General features: G+C 38.7%; 1 long non-coding RNA gene across 1 annotated transcript; it reads right to left on the reverse strand.

The window, feature by feature from the left end:
• On the reverse strand, nt 1-15,132 carry LOC120223523. Its single transcript, XR_005526323.1, has 4 exons — nt 15,044-15,132; nt 10,423-10,655; nt 3,590-3,701; nt 1-447 (listed from the first exon to the last, which is right to left on the reverse strand). It is a non-coding gene; the product is annotated as an uncharacterized LOC120223523 (long non-coding RNA).
• Nucleotides 15,133-20,181: the final 5,049 nt, after the last annotated feature.

Raw genomic sequence — 20,181 nt, forward strand, 5'->3', positions numbered from 1 at the left:
CTAGTCTCTGATGGCTACTGTTTTTGGTGCCAACGAAGCATCCTATCCACAAAAGGAAGGTGAGTGCTAACAGAAACCTCTCACCACATTCCCAGCGGGCCTGGGTGGCCTCTGCCAATCCTACGGTGAAGGGCAGAGCAAGAATCTCAATAACAGTGAGAAACAAGGGGTAACAGTGCATCATAGTAAGGAAACAGATATAGAAAATAAGGACAGTCTTTCATTGCACCAGATCATCGATTCCTCAAGACTCTGCCATGTGTAGATTAGTCAGCTTCCAGAGTGATTAAAGCAGGGCTGCAGTCTCCCGGAGCCTCTGGAGTTGAGGATTGCTTCTTCTGTATGGTCAGCTTGCTCAGCATTGTTGGATCAGGAATGCACCCCCAGTTTTGAGATGCAGCTTCACTCTGCTGTGGTGAATTCACGGACACACTTTGGCTACCTTTACTGTAGTAGGGGTGGACAAAATGACAGTGAATCAGTCCCTCCAGAAGGGTTTTAGGGGTTGGACACTCTCCTCCTTTATCTATAGTGCATCTCCTCTCTTAAAAGGGTGAGCATCTGTGGTCAGACTCACAGGTAATCGCTCCCTGAGCCAGTGGTGAAAGGTGGTTAGGGTAAAGCCAAGGGCCTGCATCTGTTGCTTAGGGTTAGATTGTCTATCTCATTTAGATCCTCCCTTATGCCCTTGATAATGGGGGTGAGGGCACTCATAAAGAATTTTATAAGGGGAGAACCCCATCTGTATTTTAGCCTCTCACTTGCAGCTGCAGTCTGCCTCCCTGAAGGTCCCTTCTCTCTCCCTGCTTAATGTTAACCCTTTCCCTATTTATTTCTCCCCATGGAATAGGGCTCCTAACTGCCATCAAGGAACAGGGACAGGGACCATTCTGGTTTCTTCAAGTTGATAAGGGACGGTGTAGGGGTCGAGCAGTTGCAGTCTACCCAAAGGTCAGTGGAGTGGCCCAGGATATGGCTCTGCAGGAAGGCTGACACGCACAACGTCGCATAAACATTACCAGACACAAAGAGAAAAACACAAAGTAAAGATTGTACTGACCAAAAAGATGGCATCTTAAGATAATGTCCCCAGTTTCCAAACCTGTCAAACAATCTAGGATACACCCTGACTTGGTAAACAATGTATGTCAGGGAATCTCTCATAACCCAGGAGCAGGAACAGTAAGTAATGAAGGGTGGCTCTGATTTCCAACAGTTTGGCCCTAACTCAATTTAAAAACATTTGTAGAGCATCTAATGTTTGTGAGGTGTTATTTAGAGTTTTGCTGAGTATAAGCAGACAGTTTGCTTTATGGTGAGGTGTAAAACGTTTCCAAGAGCCAGGAGTTCTATTAGAGAAAGAGTCAAGCCAGTATTAATTTGCAAATTAAAAATTCACAAAATTTGAAGCCAAACCTGGGTATCATTTCATAAAGCAGAACTTTTATTACTTTTTGTGCCTTTTCTGTCTTGTTGGGGAAGGCCTTTACTCAATTAGTAAAAGTATCAACCCATACCAACAGATGTTGGATTCCTTTGACCTTGGCATATGAGTGAAACTTCCTTGCCTTGGAGAGCAAGTTTATAGTTGAGAGGATTGTTTCTAAGAGATACTTCACAGGCTGATTCTATTTGCTGAACTGTCCTTGACAAATTTTCTTTTAAGTAAACATCCTTTGGGCCATTTGATAAGTTTTGTCCCTCTCTAAATGAAAGGCCTGATGCTGTGTTTTAATGATTTTTAGCTCTGTGAGTCAGACCCCAGTTTCTTTTCTTGGGAGAGTAGGTGAGATTGAATTTCCTTTAATAACTGACATAGCAGCAAACTACTTTCCTGAACCCTGGTATCTACAGCTTACAATATCCAGTAATTCCCCAAAACTCACACAATTATTTTTTTTCTGGAGTTAGTAGCACTATAGTCTCTAATTCAGTTATAATGTCCCTTCCTAGCAGGGGAATAAGGCTCTCTGGTATTATCAAGAAAGAATGAGAAAAAATTAGTTTTCCCCATATGTATCCCAGGGGCTGAAAGAATAATTTAGTTATGAGTTTTCTGGAGATGCCTCTAATCACCATGCTGCATTTGGATAGCTGGCCTGGAGCAGAAAGCAGGACAGAAAAGGGAGCTCTGGTGTCAAGAAGGAAACCAACCAGTTTTCCTTCTATATTTAGAGTAACCCGAGGCTCTGGGTTTCTGATAGACAGTTGGTTTAGGGGAACCATGATGAAGAGCCCCAGGCCCCGTCAGTCCCTTCCAAGGACGGTTGGTTATCTTAGCCCTCACAGATAGAGATCCTCAAGGCATTCAGATCTCCAGTGATTGTCTCCACACAAGAGACGTGGCTCATGGGGTTTTCATTTTCGTTGTCCCCTCTGAGCACAAGCCAGGACCTTGGAAATCTGGTCTGACATAGTATGTAAGGCCACAACTAAGGCCTCCGATTTTTTTTAAGCCCCCCTTCTTTGTTTTGTTTTGTTTTGTTTTAATTCTCCTCTTGATCTTGGTTGTAATATACCCAACTGGCAGCTCGTAAGAGCTCCTCCATGGTCCCTTCTGGACCAACAGCCAATTTCTATAGTTTTCTCCAAATATCTGGGGCTGATCAAGTGAGAAATGTGTCTTTTAGAATAGTCTCAGACTCAGGGGTGTTAGGGGAAATAGCCGTATATTTAATGAGAGCCTCCCTTACCTTTCCAGGAAGGCCAATGGGGTTTTATTTTGTGTCTGTATGATAATGGCTAATTCAGTGTAATTAAAGGTTTAACCTTAGGCTTCCTGACCATATGTAAAATTTCTTTCTAAAGATTTTGGCTTCACAAAACTTTTACAGCTTTCATTTATTTTTAGAATTTGATCTCGGCCCCTTTCCCACCCCCAAACAACCAGGCTCATTTAGGACAAAATTATCTTTCCTTTTTTTTTTAGCTTTAACAACGAATATATTTTTATTCCTTATATATTTTTTTATATATCTATTTTTTTACATGCAGAATTGCTTTCCTTATCCTCATCAGTCTTAACTACACTTGGCAGAATTTTAACTCTTAGAAACTTTAGTCTCAAGTGAAAATTAAGTAATAACCAATTGTGAACTGTTATGTCAGAATTTCTTAGATGACAAACTTATGAATTAATTAAACACAAAGCATGATTTCCAACAGACTCAAATATCTTTAGTTTTTCTGCAACAAGTCAAAAGCACAAACCTACATCTAGTAATTAGTGTTTTAGCTTCTTATCTCATTAGATATCCAATGAATTTAATACCAATTTATCATGCAAGCAAAACCTTTAACATGTTAGGTTACCAAAGACTTTGAATTACCCATGAAAAAGACAGACAAAGTTAATCATTACTTTAAGTCGTTCTTTTGCTAACAAATTGGAACAGAGATAACATGAGCTTATTTGACCTTCAGCAAATCTAGGTAGAATAAAAGTTTGTTAGTTTGTTGTTTTCTTTTTTTAATTTAATGTTGATAAACATTGTCTATCTCAAACCAACAAACTTAAATTAACTTAAACACTAAATATATTTTACTTGGGTCCACCTAAGACAATTTGTTCCTCATGGTTAATTTTTACCTGGAATATTGGTGGGGAAATCTGAGGTGGGTGGTCTTTGCTCCACAACATCAAGGGTGGGAGGCGCTGATGGTTCCTGAGGCATTGAGGAGCCAGTCATGCAGGTCGCATGCTAGGTGGTGCAAAAACGGGAGGGAGAGAAGGGGAGGCAGAAGAGGTGAGGTGCCAGCAGAAGGCAGAGCAAGACAATTCTGTTTTAAATCTTGTTAGCTCAGACAAAGGAGCAGACTCCAGGTTTCTTTTATTTTATCTGGTCTTCCACCAGTGGAATTAGGCAGTCCATGTCAGTCCAGAGAAGACAGTGAATTGCCCCGAAACAAAGGGACTTTCAGCAGCTGCTTGGGAATATTCCTTAAAGTCCCCATTCTGAGGGAGACTAACCAGAGACAGTTGGCTCTAATTATCATAGTCATTGACCCAGGAAATGAATGAGAGAGAAGTCCCCACATACAGTCACACAGCGACTCCAATCCACTGCCCTACACTCAGCTCCTTAGAGTTGTAGCTTTGTTCCTCATCCTTTGTGGAACTACTAGGGCAACTCTGGGAGGTTATCAGACTCCCCATCTGCCTTTTAGGGGCAGGCCTGCCAAAATGAACCCGAGTTCTTACAAGTCTGATGGGCAGTGCTCCCTGATCTGGTTCCTGGGTCTCACTGGTTCCGCTGGAGCACACACGGTCCTTGCCCCAGTGCACCAGGAGGGGCTAGTCTCCTGCAGATCGAGTGATCCGTTGACAACAGGCCAGGTTGCCTCTCGCGGTGCTCCGAGGTTCATAACCCTGGCAGCAAAGGATATGGAAACATACATCTCCGATTCCCAGATGCGAGCCCCCAAGTAATGTAGCATGATTCTCACACAGAGTCATGATATCAAGGCTTTTCTATCCAGGAAGCAACTTTATTCATGCCAGCACAACTCAGTTGGGCTCATACCTGAAAAATTGAGCCCAGAACACCATGTGGTGTATTTCTTAAACATTGTTTACTTCTTTGTTTCCCATATATGGTAACACACAAACATGTAGTCTGATTAAGTGGTCTCACGTTACAAGGTTGTGACGGATATTGTCATGTACACATATAACCAGGTTGCCTTGCGGTTTCTGTTTTGCTTTTTTCTTTCCTTAGGGAGGTGACACTACCACAGTCCCATCTTTCTCTGGGAAAGAATCTGATTCAAAGCTCATTCGGGTTTTTGGCAGAATTTAGTTCTTTGTAAGTGTAAGACTGTGATCCCTCTTGCTTTGCTAATTACCAGCCCGAGGCAACTCAGCTCCTAGAGTTTGTTCCCAGTTTCTTGCCAGTGGTCTTTGCATTCATCTTATACAACATGGCAGCAACAGAATCTCTAAGGTCAGCAGCAGAATCTTCCATGTGTCAAGCCTCCTTCATGGCTTGAGTCTCTGCCTTCAGAAAGATTCCCATTTAAGAGCTCACCTACACCTAATTTTTTCAAGGTCACCGAAGATAATCTCTTTCTTAAAGACAACAAATGAATCATGGAAGTGATGTCCCATCATTCTCAGATCTCTGCCATACTCAAGGGGAAGGAGTAGTACAAGGAGGTAGGCCATTGGGGGACCACCATAGATTTCTATAACAAAGGACAAGATTATAACAAAGGACAAGACTAGAATCAAAGAAACTAGTTTTTAGCCTTTTGCATTTACTCATTCATTTGTTCACTCATTCATCCATTCCTCCATCCATTCTTTCTTCTTTAAATAAAAAGAAAAATCTTCATCACCAATATACCAAACTCTGTGCTAAACTCTGAGGACATAAACAGACATAGATTCTACTCATAAAACCAATGTGGAGTGAGACTAGGTGAGGCAATCCCTAAACATAAAATTAAGATTAGGTGCAATAAAGAATTTAAGGTAAACACAATAATCATTTAGTTCATTTAAAAATATTATTAGTTATGGGGTGCCTGGGTGGCTCAGATGGTTAAGCATCCAACTCTTGGTTTTGGCTCAGGTCATGACCACACAGTTCATGAGTTCGAGCCACACACTAGGCTCTGTATTGACAATGCTGAGCCTGCTTGGAATTCTCTCTCTCTCTCTCTCTCTCTCCTTCTTTCTCTCTCTCTCTCTGCCTCTCCCATACGCTTTCTCTCTATTTCTCAAAATAAATAAATAAACTTTAAAAAACACATATATATTTAGTTATTAGACCATGGGCAATAAAATCTGAAAAAGCTACTCGCACAGAAAAACCACAGGATGAATTAATGTCATCTATGCTGAATTAGGAAGTAATATGGCCATCTTTTTTGAGCTACTAGAGTACTTACAAGATATGCTGTGTATACCAGTTTAAAATATGCAAAAAAATTGCACCAAAACCCATTAAATGCCCAGGAATAAACCTAACCAAAGAGGTGAAAAATCTATACACTGAAATCTATAGAAAGCTTATGAAAGAAATTGAAGAAGACACAAAAAAGTGGGAAAACATTCCATGCTCTTGGATTGGAACGCAAAGCAGTCTACATATTTAATTCAATCCCTATCAAAATAACACCAGGATTCTTCACAGAGATAGAACAAACAATCCTAAAATTTATATGGAACCAGAAAAGACCCCAAATAGCCAAAGCAATATTGAAAAAAAACAAAAACAAAAAAAAAAAAACACCAAAGCTGGAGGCATCACAATCCTGGACTTCAAGATGTATTACAAAGCTGTAATCATCAAGACAGTATGGTATTGGCACAAAAACAGACACATAGATTAGTAGAATAGAATAGAGAACCCAGAAATGGGCCCACAAATATATGACCAACTAATCTTTGACAAAACAGGAAAGAGTATCCAATGGAATAAAGACAGTCTCTTTGACAAATGGTGTTGGGAAAACTGGACAGCAACATGCAAAAGAATGAACCTGGACCACTTGTTTACACCATACAGAAAAATAAACTCAAAATGGGTGAAAGACCTAAACGTTATGACAGAAAGCCATCAAAATCCTAGAGGAGAAAGCAGGCAAAAACCTCTTTGACCTCGGCAGCAGCAACTTCTTACTCAACACATCTTCAGAGGCAAGGGAAACAAGCAAAAATGAATTATTGGGACCTCATCAAGATAAAAATCTTCTGCAAAGCAAAGGAAACAATCACCAAAACTAAAAGGCACCCAACAGAATGGGAGAATATATTTGCAAATGATACAGATAAAGGGTTAGTATCCAAAATCCATAAAGAACTTATGAAAATCAATACCCAAGAAACAAATAATCCAGTGAAGAAATGGGCAAAGGACATGAATAGATACTTTTCCAAAGAAGCATCCAGATGGTCAACAGACACATGAAAAAAATGCTCAACATCACTCATCATCAGGGAAATACAAATAAAAACCACAACGAGATAGCACCTCACACCAGTCAGAATGGCTAAAATTAACAACTCGGGAAACAACAGATGTTGGTGAGGATGCAGAGAAAGAGGATCTCTTTTGCACTGCTGGTGGAAATGCACACTGGTGCAGCCACTCTGCAAAACAGTATGAAGGTTTCTCAAAAAGTTAAAAATAGGGGCCCCTCAGTGGCTCAGTCAGTAAAGTCAGGTCATGATCTCATGGCTTATGGGTTCGAGCCCTACATTGGGCTCTGTGCTGAGAGCTCAGAGCCTGGAGCCCACTTCGGATTCTGTGTCTCCCTCACTCTCTCTTTCTCTGCCCCTTCCACACTCATGTTCTGTCTCTCTTTCAAAATAAATAAACATTTTTTTAAAAGTTAAAAATAGAACTACCCTACAACCCAGCAATTGCACTACTATGTATTTATCCAAGGGATATTGGTGTGCTGTTTTGAAGGGGCACATGCACCCCAATGTTTATAGCAGTGCTATAAACAATACTTTGACAATAGCCAAAGTATGGAAAGAGCCCAAATGTCCATTGATGGATAAATGGATATATACACTGTACATATACAATGGAGTATTACCTGGCCATCAAAAAGAATGAAATCTTGTCATTCACAACAACATGGATGGAATGAGAGAGTATTATGCTAAGCGAAATAAGTCAGTCAGAGAAAGACAAATATCACATAACTTCACTCATATGTGGAATTTAATATACAAAACAGATGGACATAAGGGAAGGGAAGAAAAAGTAATATAAAAATGGGAAGGGGGACAAAACATAAGAGACTCTTAAATACAGAGAACAAACTAAGGGTTGCTGGAGGGGCTGTGGCGGGGTGGGGGGGATGGGCTATATGGGTGATTGGCATTAAGGAGAGCACTTGTTGGAATGAGCACTGGGTGTTATACATGGGGTGAATCACTGGAATCTACTCCTGAAATCATTATTTCACTACATGCTAACTAACTTGGATGCAAATCAAAAATAAAAAATTTTTTGAAAAAAATATGTAAAAAATACACATATATAAAAATATACTGATACTCTCAAAAATTTTTAAGAATGCTCTTTATTTATATGGAAATGAAACTTCCTAAAAAGATTTCTGGGGCTGTTTAAAGAGGAAAACAAATGGAAGATGGAGAGATATGAATACAGGATATTCCCATCATCCAGGTCATAGGTTGGTTGTAACAATAAGTGGATGAAATTATTGCCAGATCTGCCTGGAGTAAAGCCCTAAGCCCTGTACTCCAGACCCCAGAAACTGAAATGGCCCAAGTTTTTTTTTCGTCACTTGAGACATTCCTGTAGCTGGATAAGGGAGCCACCTCTAAAAGCAGCGAGCATCAGCCATGCTGGGTGGCTGGTCAGGAAGACCGGGAGCCAGAGCATCTCCCTGAAGGGCATTAAGGTTTGGCTCTGCTTTCCTCTCCTTCATCGTTCTTCCTGTTCTTCTTCTGCAGCCTCTCCCTGCTACAAACTTGGGGTCATTTATTTCCCAGGACTGTCTTGCCTCAAGATTTCATTTTCTTTCCATCCGCTTTACTTCCTCACCTCATAGTTCTGTCTTTTCATAGTTCTGCCTTCCCGACATTTTTCCTTCCTTGGCTTTCTCCTTTTCTCCTCTGTAGTTTTCCTCCACCAATGCTGGCCACAGCCTAGCTGCTTAACATACATTAGAAACGAATTACATGAAGTAGGTGAGTGACACGTTAGAAACCCCAAAGATGGGGCGCCTTGGTGGCTCAGTTAAGCGTCCGACTTTGGCTCAGGTCATGATCCTGCGGTTCATGGGTGAAGTCCCGTGTTGGGTTCTGTGCTGACAGCTCAGAGTCTGGAGCCTGTTTCAGTTCTGTGTCTCCCTTTCTCTCTGCCCCTCCCCCACTCATGCTCTGTCTCTTTCTGACTCAAAAATAAATAAACTATAAAAAAAAAGAAACCCTAAAGATTAAAAAAGAGCCTAGTCAGATCCATTTTGACACAATCCACTTTTCTAAAGGGAGGATAGAGCATATGTAAAGAAAAATGTTTCCTTGAGAAAATAAAAGTAATAAAAATGAGTGTTTTCCTTATGATTAAACATTTATCTCATCAGTTATTGATTTCATATTATTCTGTATTATAGAGGAACAGGAAACTGATTTAAACTCAGATTTAGTCTAGGAAAAATAACCTACAATGCTTATGTAATTTCAGATTGTGGGCTGTGATAAACTACGGCATGATAAGTGTCAAATTTAAAAGGTTTGCTGCAAAGACATTAATCATTTATATTATTACATGAAAAAGCGTGTTTCATAATAATATGTTCACCAGAATCATGGACACAAAACAGATACATTTAAAAGAAATACAAATTTCACTCTTCCAGCTCAAGTGTATAAGCCATCATTTTCTTTAAATCAATGTAAATTCATTTCTGAATCCCTCTGCCAGAGTTTTGGGGCTTAATTCTCCACCATTGGAGGGGCTCTCCACTTTCAGAAATGGACCAGGGATCGAGTCCAGCAACAGGATAATACGCATCCTGCAGCAATTAGGGTAAGTGTCCTAAGTGAGCCATTCCAGGGACAAGCGCTTGGCTGTGGCCCTTCTCCATCGATTCCTGGACAAACGTACTTCCACAGCTTTCCTTTGACACCCACATAATGCATTCTTGCTCTTTAAGTCAATGAGAGTTGATGAATACCACACATTCTGATATGCCAGTGACTCCCAAATGTATGTCTTCAGTCCCAACGTCTCCCCAGAACATCAAGTGACCCACTTAAAATCTCTGTTGGATGTTTAAAAGGCATCCAAAACCAGCCAATTTCTCACCGTTTGCCTGAACCCCACGTGGGCCCTTTGAACTCACCTCATAATTGGTCATTTTCATAGGATTCTCAAAAGTCATGATTGGGTCCCACCAAAAGTAATGAACACCTCACAGATACTGAATGGTCAAAGCTGTTACCAGGGGTGCTGTACAATTGTAACTGGTGCTTATGTGATGATGCTACATGTACTGTAACACCCCCATCCCTTACTCCTTAAAAGCCCTGTTCGCTATTGTTCTTCGCTTCACCTTGCTGCCATGACACTGGTAGGCTGGTGAGCCCCTGCTCGAGCTTGTAATAAAGACCCTTTTGTACTTGCATCGGTGTTGGCTCCTTGGTGGTCTCTGGGGACTAGCGAATCGGGCACAACAATCCCAATACCCACCTGGTTTTATTAAAGAATTCCCTTTTATTTCTCTTTTCGTACCCCAATTTCCAAATTATGAGCAAAGCTGTCACGACAATATATTTTTCTAATATTTAGAATCTAAAACATTACCTTGTTTAGCCTAGATAATGATACAAACTATGTCTTGGTGTTTCAGTTATCTGTTGCTGCATAACAAAGCACCTCTAACATTTAATCACTGAAAACAACACAATTTACTATTTACAGGGTGCTCTACCTTAGCCATTAAGGGCTTCTGCTTCAATGGATTTCAGCTGAGATGTGGAACAGCTGTAAGGTCCAAAATGAGCTCACTACCAAGACTGGAAATTGAAAGTTGTTTCCGGCCACTGGTTAGAAGCTCTCCTGGGCCTGCTGACCAGAAGTCTCAATTTTCTTTGACATTCCTTTTTCACGGTAGAGTGAGCCAAAAGCCGATTCTTTGCAAAGACAAATAAAATTGATGAACTCCTAGAAAGACAGATCAAGAGAATAACAGGATGAGAGGGGAGAGGAAAAGACAAAACACAAATTAGCAATATTAGATATGACAGAGTGGGCATCACTAATAATTTAATTCTAAATAATAAAAAGAAGATATTATTAACAGCTTACATCAACATATGTATAAAATGGAAAATTATCTAGGAAAACAACTGACAGAAGAAAACATAGAAAATACAAGTTTTCTACTCTCCAGTAATTAAACCCATTCTTTAAAATGTTCCCACAAAAAGACATGAACAAACACAAAGTTCTAAAAATGCCTATCAAACATATGAAAAAGTATTAAACACACTCATAATTAGACAAGTAAAAACGTAGAAAGCATTGATACACCATTCCTCATCTATGAGATTTAAATTTTTTAAGAACTTTAAAGCACATTCTATTGGTGAAACTAGGGGGAAACTGGCACTCATATATTACTGGTAAAAAGATAAGCTGATACAGCATTTCAGGAGGGAATCAAACAATATTAAGTAAAGTACACATATCTTTTGGCCCACAACCCCACATCTAGAAATCTGCCTTGAAAATACACCTCCAACAATGCAAAAAAAGAAAAAAAGAAAGAAAGAAAAGAGTATAACAAGCTTATGTTGCAGCATTGTTTGTAATTGCAACATATTGGAAACAACCTACATGCCCATGCATGAAGATCATGTAAAGAAACAAGGGTACACAAAGAACTATGCAGTGGCCAAACAAGAAAGAAGATCTCACTGAACTGATAGGAAACAATTTCCAGAATATACTGTGAAGTGAAAAAAGCCAGGGCAAAAAAAGAGTATCTGTAGTAATCCATCTTACATGTAAAAAAAGAAGAAATATAAGAAAATGTTTTGCACTCGTTTGTGCAAAAGAAATACAGGGGTGATAAGCCAGAAACTAAAGAGCTTGGCTACCAACAGGTGGGAGGGAGTAGAATAAAATGAGGATGAACAGGAAATAGTAGGTATGAGGGATAACATTCCTTCTCTAAGTATACAGGTATACCCTATGAATGAGTAAACTCTTAGAATGACAGTCATATTTCATATACCAATATGAAATATATATATAAATAATTAAAGTCAATCAAGATGTGGGAAGAGTCTAAAATACCATACAGACAATAACAAATTAACCTGTGTGCACATATATAACATAAACACATTAGAGGGGAGAGATAGGGAAGAAAAGAACTGGCCTAAGTATCCACAGAAAACAGTATTTTGACTGTATTCTAAGGCTGAAGGCAAAGGAAACTACAACACTGTACTCTAGTCAATAAATGTGTTAGCAAGAGGGGTTTGGGTTAGCAATTGTTTAGTGTTTATTTATTTGAGAGAGAAAGAGAGAGAGCGGGGAAAGGGCTGAGAGAGAGGAAGAGAGAGAATCCCAACAGGCTCCACACTGTCAACACAGAGCCCAATGTGGGGCTTGAACCCAAGAACCCTGAGATCATGACCTGAGCTAAAATCAAGAGTTGTTTAACCAACTGAGCCACCCAGGCATCCCTGGGTTAGCAATTTTGAACCAAATTAATGTTGAAGATAAAATTAAATATATTGTAAACAATAAGAGATAGGCTCTTTGTCAAAGAAGTTACAATTAAGAAAATAAAGAAGACACTATCATATATTCCTGGATCTGTCCACCGAGAAAGCCTAGAAGTAATAATACTATAGCAGAGAGCACTCTTAGTTCTAAGATCTTGGTTTCTAAATATCATTCTCCAGAGCTCTCTGGAGAAATGTCTGATTCCAGGTCTGAGACAGGAAAAATAGAAAATGAATCTGCACTTTCTTGGGGTGCCAGAAAGTAAGGAGGTGCTCAAAAAAACAAAAAACAAACAAACAAAAACTGGGTGCACGTCGAGAAAACACAGAATGGCCAAAGGAGGAATAATTTGAGAAACAAAATAAATAATAATAGTAGTGGATTATGACCCACAGAATAAAATAAATAGCCATGAGTCTATTGTTTAATTATAAACAAATAAATGAGAGATAAATTACCACTCTGAGTTCCAAGTAATAAATGTAGAAAAAGTGAGAATACAAAATCAACATTAGGTAAACTTCATAGTAATCATTTTTGCACGGAAGATCCATCACTGTGTGCTAAAATTAGTAAGTGTACATTTGAGGAGAAACAGGATATTTACAGTTTCAAAGTACCTTCTGCAAGATGTTTATTAATTTTGAAGAAAAAGATAGCAATTTAGAGTAGAGAATCCTGCAGACACCACCTTGGCTAAGTGATGAAGGTTAACATTGTCGGGACAGACATACTGATATCATGCACTTCCAGTTACGCCCAGAGAAGAGCACATCACCCCTGGTGTTCTTGCCAAACATTCATTACCTTCATTTACTCAGGAGTAAACATCTGACAAAGTCAAAGTGAGGCATATTTTTAAAAATAACTGACTAAAATTCTTTAAAAGTGTCGAGGTCATGAAAGACGACGAGAGAATGAGGAACTGGCATAGACTGGAGACTAAGAAAACGCCTACAAACAATATGGGACCTTCAGTGAATCCTGGGAGAAAGAAACTAGCAGAAAAACTGATGAACTTGAATGGTAGCTGTAATTTCGGTAATAATATAATTCCAGTATTAATTTTCTAGTTTGATAATTGTATTATGATTTTTGATGGTTTTACTTCTTTAATTTAAATCAAAGGTAGTTAATATATTGTGTAATAATGGTTCCAGGAGTGGAATTTAGTGATTTCTCACTTACTTATAACACCCAGTGCTCATCCCAACAAATGCCCTCCTTAACGCCCATCATCCATTTGGCCCATCTCCCTACCCAACACCCCTCCAGCAACCCTCAGTTTGTTCTCTGTATTTAAGAGTCTCTTGTGGTTTGCCTCCCTTTCTGGAGACAATAATATTAAAGGAAGCTGGGTTGAGTATATATGGGAACTTCCCTATGTTTGCAATTTTCTCTTTCTAAAATTACTCAAAATAAACATTTAAAGGAAAACCTTCTTATAAAGAAAATCCTAAACCTAGGTGTCTCTGCTCATGAATTCTTTTAAATATTAGAGGAGTAAGCTAATAGAAACCTTACACAAAATCTTTAAGAACACTTCCAAACTCTTGACAACAGGATATGACAAAACTGACAAAAGATATTTTAAACTGACAAAGATATTATAAGACAAGAAAGGAAAACTATAAACTAGTATCAATATATATACAAAAATCTTAAACACAGTATTAGCAAATTGAGTCTACTGATAAAAGGATAGAACATAACAATGACAGGTTCACTGAAGTAATACAGGGTGTCTACATTGAAAAAGCAATGTAATTTGGCATATTAATGAACAAGAAAGATAAAAATAATATGATACTATCAATTCAAGGGGGAAATACCTAAAATCTGACACCCACTCATGATTAAAAAAAAAAAAAGCTTAACCAGAAATAGAATAAGCTTTCCTTAATCCAATAGCATATCTAGTAATAAAAAAATACAACATGAATATTTAATGGTGTTATAATGAAAAATTTTCCAAGACCAAGAGTATTTCTTCTTTCCAGTTCTAGTCAATATTGTACCAAAGGTCTCAAATCTAGGTAAGCAATAAGTCAAGATATAGGAATAAAAAGTATACAGATTAGAAAGGAAAAAATAAACCTAGTTCTTTGCATAAGCATGATTGTGTATGAGAAATACAAGGAAGAAGGTACAGATACACTATTAGCATTCATATGTGAATCTAGCAAGTTCAGTAGATAAAAGGTAAATTGCTAAAAACCTATTGGATTTCTGTACCAGAACAGCAAAATTAATAATAAATGCAAAAGATACCCTTTACAATAACATCAATATACATAAAAATTTTAGGAATATATCTATTATATGATTTACAAGAATAGAACTAACTAAACAGAAAAATATACCATTATTGGAGAAGAAATTATAAAAACATCATTATAGAGATGTTATATCAGCCTGGATACAATCAGGAGAAAGAAACGACACAGTAATTTGACCTAGAAAAGTTTAATTCAAATAACTATTTACATAGTTAGCTAGAAGTAAAAAACTAAAAACTACAGTAGATAGCAGATGTGAGGAATAATCTCACCCTTAGGGTGAAATAGAACACACAGGAAGATGTCCCAGCAGGTCTAAGGACAAGACCTGGCCTTGGCTCACTAAACGAAAAAAAAAAAAAAAAAGTGCCAGTGGTGGGGCAGTGAATGAAAACTGCTGGAAATTCACCTTCTACCAGGCTAGGGAAAACCGCTCAGAGAGGTGTCTCACTGAAGTCACGCGACTACACAGCCCCTCAAGGGAAAACACTGGGGAAAGCAGCAGGCTTCTGGGCGCTGCTGGCCACCACTCACCGAAGGGGCCTGGTCCTGGGTAGCAGGAGCTGATCCCCGAAGAAGCCACACGTTTCAGAACTGGCAGAACCAGGAACCCAAACTCTTCCCTTGCAATGTCTCTCCAGCGCCCTCTACTGACAAAACTGAACTTTGAGCCAGCAGGCAAGGAAAAAAAACACTTAAAGGGACCGTTTGCATTTCAGAGACTCAGCAATGAAGGATAAATTTGGAACTAAGGAGCAATAAATTGATAATAGGAACAGAAGAAGAACAACAAAACTTGAGGACTCACTATTATAAAACTATTGTAAAACCATTATAAATACGACAATGTGTTACTGATGAAAAAGAGACAAACTGACCAATTGAACAGAATGGAGTCCAGAGACAGACTCACACATGCTTAGTCACCTGATTAGTGACAAACTCACACTGCAGTACAGACAAGAAATGGTGGCATATTCAATTAATGGTTCTGAGTTAACCAGATAGGCTTACAGGAAAAAAAATAATTTTGGTCCATACTTCTAAATCAGTCCCAGATGGATTGCAAATCTGAATGTGAAAGGTAAAACAACACACCTTTAGAAGAAAATTATATGACAACCTTTCCAGACTTTAGAGTAGACGAAGCATTCTTATATAAGGTGCAAAAAGTGCCAGCCATAAAATCTGACAAAGCGAAAAATATTAAAATGAAGGATTTTGTATCAAATGACACACATTCATTCAGTGGGAATGAAAATGTATCCCACAAATTCAGAGAAGAGATTTTCAATTCTTATATTCAACAGAGAACTCATCTCCAGAATATTTCAAGAAAACCCACAAATCATAATAGACAAACCAATAGAAAAATGAGCACTTCCTAAATGACCAATAGTCATATGCAAAGGTACTCAACTTTGTCAGTCATCAAGAAAATGAAAAACTAAAACCACAATGAGATGCCACTATTCACCCAAAACTAAAAACACCAACCACTTGTTAGCTAGAATGCGGCACAATGGCAGTTCTGGTTGTGGAACTAGAAACTGGTACAACTACTTTAAAAACTCACAGGGGCACGTGGGTGGCTCAGTCGGTTAGGCGTCCAACTTTGGCTCAGGTCATGATCTCATGTTTCCCGGGTTCGAGCCCTGCGTGGGGCTCTGTGCTGACAGCCAGCTCAGAGCCTGGAGCCTGTTTCAGAGTCTGTGTCTTCCTCTCTCTCTGACCCTCTGCTGCTGACGCTGTATCTCTCTCTCACTCTCAGAAATAAATAAGAACATTAAAAAAAAATTTAAATAAAATAATTTTAAAAAACCCTCACAGGCAGGTCACCTGGGTGGCTCAGTCGGGTTGAGCATTGTACTCAATTTCATGATCCCAGGGTTGTGGGATCGAGCCCTGCGTCAGGCTTTGTGCGGAGCATGGAGCCTGCTTAAGATTCTCTCTCCCTCTGCCCCTCTCCCCTGCTCTCTCTCTCTGTCTCTCCTCTCTCTCTCAAAATAAAAATAAAAACTCACGAGGCGCCTGGGTGGCTCAATCAGTTAAGCACCCAACTTTGGCTCAGGTCATGATCTCATGGTTTGTGATTTCTAGCCCTGCGTGGGGCTCTGTGCTGACAGCTCAGAGACTGGAACCTGCTTCAGATTCTGCGTCTCCCTCTCTCTCTGCCCCTCCTCCACTCGTGTTCTGTTTCTCTCTGTCTCAATCATAAATAAGTATTAAAAAAAAATTTTAACTGAACATTTAAAAAAATAAAATAAATAAAAATTTTAAAAAATAAAAAATAAAAACTCACAGGCAACACCAATGAAAGCTGAGTGTGTGCATAGCTTATGACTTAGCAATTCTTCTACCTGTGTGTTCTCATAAGCTTTTGGGACATGCACAAGAATGTTCATAGCATTCTCAGACTTTAAACTACTCCAATGCCCATTAACGACAAAACAGATATATTATGGTATATGCACAAAATGGATTACTGTACAGCCCCAGGAACAAAAGAACCACATCTACAACACAATATACATACATGAGTGTCACAAACATAACGTTAAGCGAAGGAAGCCAGATGGAAAAAGAATACATACTGTGTGATTTCCCAAAGTTCAAGCATAATCAAAACCTACTTGTGGTGTTACTCATCAAAATAGTGGCTGCCCGTGCAGGGGTAGTGACTAGAAGCAGGGGCAAAGGAAATGTTCTGGGTGCTGGTTACATAGGTGTGTTCAAGTCGTGGTGATTCATTGAACTATATACACTTGTGACTTACATATTTTCTGTATGTATGTATGTATGTTATATACTTCAGTACATTGTTTTTAAAAGAGAGGAAAGAAAAGCAAGCAAAACCAGAAAATATGATGACATCAAATGAACTCACGATTTAAGTGTGCTGGGTCTATGATAGGAAAAAATCTCATTCTAGCTGCCGTCTTCATTTGGAATAAATATTCTCTGGCCACAAGGGGGTTCTCTTGCTACACTCCTTTATTTATGACCGTACATATTTTCTAGATTCTATTGGTGTTCTAATGCATTTTACCTATTTATCTTTGAAGGGTTCAACATGGCACACTCTTAGCTGAAAATCCATAAACGTATAGAATACAACATAAACCATGAAGTTTCTTCACAATTATTCTGAAAATAGTCATCCAACAAGTACTGGACAAAAACCTGTATCTGATTACTAGAAAAATGCATCCAAATTTGATACTTAAATCTACTCCTTGTCATTTCTAGACTTTGTTCTTCCTTTGCTTCTTACGACCAAAATTCTCTGTTTTGGACACATAAACTATGAAGGCAACTGAGGTATTTTTGTCACCTACATCCTGTCTCTAACTGCTCTTGAACGAACAACTGAGTAACACTCACAGATGGTTTTATCCTAAGTGTTGTCATGTTTAAACCATTTGTATAATCCACATTGTAGGGCTCTGCTAATTCCTGCTTCGATCATTATTTGCTTTCTGCTAAATTTCGACAATCATTTCAGCCTATTATGATATTTTCAACCCGATTCAATTATCAAGCTAGATTCCACAAATCTTATGATAGACACAAATGTACCGAATGCCTCATATCTCATAATGTGTCTAGCATAAAGTAATACTCAATAATATACATTTCATCAATTTGGTGAAATAGTATATTTAGGAACAGGACAATTGAATCCAGAAAAATTATAAAGTGAATTTACATTTCTCTATCTTGTCCATAATTTTTTAATATTTCTTCTTTTCTTCTTTTTTGAAATCCATGTATCTTACATCTACAGCAAACCTACTTCACAAAGAGATTTAGGTTGTTCTGGCAAAACCTCTTTTTGACTAATTTATGATGGTACCTGATGATAATTGCTTTCTTTTATAAGTTTGTTCATTTATTCATTTAATCATTCATTTGCCAAATGTAGATGAAGTAGCTGCAAGGTACTTTTTAGATGCTGGGGATGAGGACCTTGAATATGACAAACATAGTTCAAGGAGCCTTATTTCCAGTGGGATAAAAATGGAAAATAGGGACGCCTGGGTGGCTCCATCAGTTAAGCATCCAACTTCAGCTCAGGTCATGATCTTATAGTCAACTCCGTGGGTTGGACCCCCGCATCGGTCTCTGTGCTGACGCTGAGAGCCTGGAGCCTGCTTCAGATTCTGTGTCTCCCTATCTCTCTGCCCCTACTCCGCTCGTACTGTGTCTCTCTCTCTCAAAAATAAACCGGAAAATAAATACGTGAATAAACAAGTTAGCAAGCTAACCTCACATCACAGTAAGTCCTGATAAGCTAATAGAAGCAAGCTTGGGGCAGCAAAGAGTTAAAGGGAGAAAAGATACTTGCAATCGGGTAGTCAGCAAAGACCTCTTTGAAAAAGGATCATCTTATTTGAGACCTGATTTAACCATGACAGGTAGTTTGTGTTTAATTCCAAGTGTAATAGGGAGCCACTGAAGATTTCCAATGAAAGAAAGATATGATCATCCTGATAAATTAAAAGCATTCTTGTGGATGCTGAGAAGAAGATGGATTGCAAGGGAAGGTGGCAAAATTGGGTTATTTATCTAAGTGGTTATGATGGACTGGCATAGGGTGGTGATGGTCAGGATAAAAATAAGTGAAAAAATAGGGGAAATACTTTAGAGGTAAATCCAGGAGACTTTGCTGATGGATTGTATATGGGACTAATAGAAGGAGAGAAACAAAGAATAACTTCTAAATGTTTGGCTTAAGCATTTGACTCTATATAGGTGTCATTTTCCAAACCAAAGGGAAACTGAAGAAAGACCAGATCTGGACCCCAGATCCAAAGGTTTCATTCTGGATGTACAAGGCTAGATGCTAAACAACCTCATGGTGTTTTGTGGCTGTTAGACATGAGAGAATTGAGGGGCTCCCTAAGGACGCTAAGGAGCCCTAAGGGGCCCTAAAGGGCTCCCTAAGGTTTTGTTCAGACCCTTACTTTCCTCTCCTCTCTTCATCTGCAAGCTGATCTTGGAAATTTTAGTAGAATAAATATCCCAGGTTTTATTTAGATAATGTTCAATGATTCACCCTTCAACCCCCACAACCTAACATGTCCCTGAACAGCCATTACTTAAAACAGAGTATGCAGTTTAACATAGCTTATATACTGTGCCTTTATTTCATTCCCCTCCCCAGAGAGTAAAACACGTTGTAGGAATCAGGAACCATTTCTTGTCGGAAATCAGGAACTGGAATTTTTCTGTCCATGTTTGTATCACCTGAACCAATGCTAATATTTATATAAAACACATTAATGAAACCAGAGATTCTGTAGACAACATATTATCATTTTAAAAACACTTTTAAGCCAGCTCAAAGACCATAACTTTGACAACTTTTTTATAAGGCAGATAAAGCATTGTTTGCTGACTTACATGTGTTTTCTCCAGTAACCTGATAGGTCAGGTCAATCCTAGCAGCTAAACCTGTTTGGCAAAATAAAGGGAGATTTACCTAAGTGCAGTTGCACCCCACTTAAGTCACTGAATGACTTCACTTTTTGATTTAAAGAAAACGACTCATAAAAAAAATAGCATGGTTTAATTTCAGTCAGAATATAAAATAATGAGAAAGCCAGGCGAGAGAGGGAGGGAGTGACAGAGACAGACAGACAAAATGGACAGATTAGGAACAGGGAAGA

The sequence above is a fragment of the Hyaena hyaena genome, unplaced genomic scaffold, assembly GCF_003009895.1.
Source record: "Hyaena hyaena isolate Hyena2069 unplaced genomic scaffold, ASM300989v1 scaffold_1000, whole genome shotgun sequence".
Lineage (NCBI taxonomy): Eukaryota > Metazoa > Chordata > Mammalia > Carnivora > Hyaenidae > Hyaena > Hyaena hyaena.